The 4829-nt window shown below is 52.3% G+C and overlaps 1 long non-coding RNA gene across 1 annotated transcript; it reads left to right on the forward strand.

Annotated features, from left to right (window-relative positions):
- The first annotated feature begins 1055 nt into the window (after positions 1-1055).
- Positions 1056-2000, forward strand: LOC110331165. Its single transcript, XR_002381003.1, has 3 exons — positions 1056-1121; positions 1524-1679; positions 1824-2000. It is a non-coding gene; the product is annotated as an uncharacterized LOC110331165 (long non-coding RNA).
- Positions 2001-4829: the final 2829 nt, after the last annotated feature.

Consider the following 4829-nt stretch of genomic DNA (forward strand, 5'->3'; position numbering starts at 1 on the left):
GAGAGAGAGAGAGAGAGAGAGAGAGAGAGAGAGAGAGAGAGAGAGAGAGAGAGATGGGAGGGGGAGAGAGAGAAGAGAAGAGAGGAGAAGGGAGAGGATGGAGGGACCACTTTAATGGCTGAGCTAGCTCCCTAGGTTCTCTGGTTTTGAGACAGCTTCTGTCTGGACCAAAACTTGCTGGTTAGCCTAGGCTGGGTGGCCAGTGGGCCTCCAGGAGGGTTCTACTTAACTCCATCTCCCTAGTGTGGGGATTAAGAGAACGTGCCACTGAGCTGGGTTCTTTGTAGGTTTGTAGGTTCTGGGCTTTGAACTAAAGTTCTCCTGCTTACATGGCAAGCCGTCACTGCCTGAGCCATCTCTCCAGCCTGCCTCAGTTTCCTCCTATAGAAAATAAAGACAATCCCAGGAACTTCCTTGAGGTTGTCTGAGGAGGAAGGACACTCCCTTCTGCCCAGAGGGTGAGGGCAGGTGGGGCTTGAGCACCTCAGAGTGGCTCCACCAGTTCCCACCGGGGCCCGCTCCCCTGGTTCTTCCAGTGTCTGCTACCGCTCACACCTGCGACCCCAGCATTTGCTAGGTGGAAGGGTCAGAAGTTGCAGGTCATCCTTGGCTACATAACAAGAGATGCGTCAAGGAGACCGAGATGGCTCCCTGGTTCCAGACATAGACACCACAGAGTAGACCACAGTCACAGAGCAGAAAACACACAAAACTAGACCCTTGTGGAAATGTGGTTCGTATGATGGGCCTGTCCAGTGTATCGGCACTTCAGGCTCTGTGAGGCCACAGAAGACTTAAGCAGACCTGGGATAGCTCTCTTTACTGTCTTCAGTTTAAAGACGAGAAAACAGAAGCACAGAGAGGCGAGGTATTTTGTCTGATGTCACACAGCTGGAGAAGCTTGTGTAGAACATCATCAAGATGCCAAGCCTTCTCTGCCACCCTTGAAACTTAAAAGTCTGTTGTTACCTGGAAACAATAACCAAGGAGATGGCAAAGTTGGGAGGCAGCTCAGTAACTGACAATGGGGAGACAAGATGCTGTCTGGCACCATCACAGTTAGTTGGTCCAGATGGCGGAGAGCCTGTATCCAATACCTGGCAGGGTGGGAACAGGAAGAGGTGAGGACAGACAGGCAAAATTTCTCAGGAATGGTTCTGTGAAGGGGGAAGAAGGGGTGTCTCACTCCACCCAAAGGGAGGGCTCAAGGAAGGGAAGCCTATGACTTCATCACTGGGCCCACGCCAATGACATCACCAGAAGGGCAAGGAGCCAGGCTCAGCAAGTTATTTATGGAAACGGCTGGCGGCCAGGCACAGCTCCTGAGCTGTTTCAGATGTGGTTGGATAAAGCTTCCAGCTGGCCCAGTGGGGCCTCCAAGGCCTGCAGGCAGGCGGAGGAGGAAGGCTGGAGGAATCCAGCAGCTGGGGGCAGGGCTCCAGCAGAGATCATCAGAGTTCCGGGCTTCTTCCTCCTTGCGATCTGCTCATCTCTACCCATGCTCATCAAGGGCTTCCCTGCAGATCAGGCTAGCTGAACTCAGAGAGGACAGCATGTGCATCTGCCTTCGTGTGCACCGAGGGCATGTCTGTGCACAAGACTGTAGTATGGGCTTCCCGGTCCATAGGGACACACACTCTGCTCCCTCACACACTGACTGGTGCCTTGAGTGGTCCTGAGTGAGTATACAGATCTGTGCCTCCTTGCACGTGTATGTGCATGCGTGCGTGGGGGGTGGGAGGCAGAGTGCCCAGGGAGATCGGGGAGGAGAGGAGCGCCCAGGAGCGAGATCGCAGCAGGAAGCTGGGGAAATATCATTTCAGCCCAAGATCCAGAGGCACTTATAGAAGCTTCAGCAAAACCAGACAAAACTTCCTTTCAATCCATTTATCAAAACTGCCCGCAGCTCCGCTTCGGAGCAGGTACAACAAGAATAAAATATTGAGCACAACCAGCAACCGCGAGACTGGAGGAGGCCAATAAATAAGAAGTTACTGAGGAGCTTGCCCTGCCCCTGATGGTTTGCTTTGTTGGCCCCTCCACCCATCTCGTCCTGTGATCTTATGGGTGATGGCAGGAGAGAGGATGGCAGGGGCCCCACTGGGGTGTTTTTGATGAGCTGGGGATATGAGAGTAACTCAGCCCTATGCAGACAAACTTGAGCGAGGCAGCTGCAGGAGCCTACACTCTTCTCACATTTCTTGGACTGGCTAACTGCCTTCCTTCTCATAATCCCCTGAGGATGGGTTGGAGAGACAGCTCAGGGGGGTAAAGATGCTTGCAGACAAGACTTACTCCCTGAGTTTGATCCCCTGGAGCCACATAGGAGCACTGTTGTCCTGCCTGTTGTCCTCTGACCTCCACATGCAGATGCTGGGATGCACGCTGACACACACAAATATTTGTAGTAAAACTTTTCAAAATTCTCCAAAAGGAAACTGAATCCATGCAATCTTGAGTGGCCTGGTTGTTCAAGAGAGCACTGAAGTGAGAGTAGGGTCAGAGAGTAACTGAGGGGCTTGAACTCAGTCCCCGAGCTAAGACCCTCCATTCTCATGCCCTGTTATGTGCACCTTTTAGATGGTAAGTGGAGGGATGGACATACATCCGGGTGAGGGTCCCTCTCCCAGACCACCTGTCCTCCATTCCAGATAGAGAAGCCAGTCATATCTTGTAAAGGTTCCTGCATGGGGTCTGTGAAACAGAATGTCTTGATTTCTTCTTCCTCCATGTCCACAGAATGATGGGACCTGCTTTCTTTCCATCTATGCCCCATTTACCCAGTTGCTCAGGGACCCACTCTTACCACCACCCTGTTGCCTGCCTTCCCACCACCACTGTCCCCCAAGGCCCCACCGATAACAGTCTGAATGGTTGGAGGCTGCACCTCAATGCTACAATCTCTAAGGACAGGAGAAAATGCCTGGTGCCTCGGGGCAGTGGCGCTGGGACACTGTCGTCACACACACACACACACACACACACACCATTGTGATCAGGGTCAGCAGAAAGGTACAAGCCTATGGCTGTCTAGGTTGCTGGGGCGAAGTCTCAGTGGAAAACCCCAATGATAAAGGCTGACAGGGGGAGGGGGGTGAAGGGGGGCAGAGAATGGCCACCAGCTGCTACAAGGATGGAAGGGGACCCTTGTTCTGTGGGGGCAGCAGAGGTCATAGACTTGAATCCCTCTGTTGTCTAAAATACAGCCCCGCCTCTTCTAGAATCTTCCTAGAAAATAAATGCTGGGTCCGTAGATGGCTTTGCAAAGGGCCCATCTCTAGCATCCCTGCAGGCTTTGTGTTCTTTTGTATGCCTGCTCCCTCTGGACTGCTGGAATTCTCTGGATCTTTTTGAAGAGGGATAAGTCAGAGACTCTGAGCTCCTTTGGATCCAACTATCTAACTGTCCCGCCCCTTCTTCTGTCTCCCCCTACTTCATCATCTCCGCAAAAATCATCCACTTATGCACACTTGCTTGCATGCAAGGAATACACACACACACACACACACACACACACACACACACACACACACACACATCTGTGTGGGGATGTCCTGCGGTAGCTAGAGGTCTCAAGCCGGTGTCTTCTTCGACTCTTCTCCACCTTACTTTTTGAGGCAGGGTCTCTCAGTGAATCAGCTAAGCTGGCTGACCATGGAGCTCCCCGAGTGCTGTTATGCCAGAGGGACAGGCAGACATTGTACCTGTTTTATACATGGATGCTGGGAATCTAAACTCAGGTCCTTATGAGGCACTTTGCCCAGCCCTCACCACATTCCTTTGACAAGATGGAGGTGGAACAACATGGTGAATTTCCCAGCTACCACTACTCAGGAGTTTGAGGGATAGCTCCATCCTGCCATGGCAAACAGCAGAATGGAACAGGCAAGGATTGGCAGAGCCGCAGTTACCTTTCTAAGGCAATTACCATTTTGTTGCATTTCTCTAAAGCTGAGAAACACCATACCAGGAACTGCGATCCCGGGAACTTCGGGCCAGCCCCAGTGCCCTTCCCTCTCTTTCCTCTCCAGCTCTGCCTCCATACGGAATGGGCCAAACTGTGTATGTGTGGTGGAAGGGGGTGGAGGGCTGGGTATCCAGGAGGTAAGTTACCAGGGCAACCATCCCAGCTCACTCTTTCCTCCGCCCTTGCAAATCTGTGACAAGAGGGAGCAGCCGTTTTTTGGGGGGGTGCTTGGGTACAACCTCCCAGGATCAAAATGACATAAGACACAGCGAGAAGCTAAAAGACCTGCTCCCAGCAGCCTTTGCTCCTCAGAAGTTCACGGTGTAGGCTCCTTTAAGGACTTTCAGCCAGGCTCCAGCTAGGCTCCCAAGGCAGCCCTGAGAGCCTGCTCCTGCTGTGCATGGACAGAAGACTGTCCACCCTCCAGCTTTTTGGGCTCTTCCTCATCCTCAGACTTTCTCCACAGTCTTACTGAAGGATGCTTGCTACATAGGGTTGACTTGCCAATCCCCACAGGTTAGAAAGTGACATATCTGGGACTCAGACACAGAACCAAATCTCCATCCAGCCAATGTTCTTGTTGATGTGTCTGCTGGCTTCTTTGTGGGAAGTGGTGGAGGATGGGCTTCTCAAAGCTACCCTGAGCAGCCAGAACTTCAGAGGTTGGGTGCAAGGTGGATAACTTAGCTATTTGCCTGACTTTGACTTTATGACTGTGTGTCCTGTTTCAGGGGAATATACTTAGTCCTGATCCAGGGCACACTGAGGTCCTTGGGTACTCAGGCACTGATGTACAGTGGAGAGATAGTGGTTGGACCCTGAGGGACTACATGCCCTGGGTGGTTCAAGGTGGTTTAGGGAT

This window comes from Mus pahari, chromosome 14 (genome assembly GCF_900095145.1).
Source record: "Mus pahari chromosome 14, PAHARI_EIJ_v1.1, whole genome shotgun sequence".
Classification (NCBI taxonomy): Eukaryota; Metazoa; Chordata; class Mammalia; order Rodentia; family Muridae; genus Mus; species Mus pahari.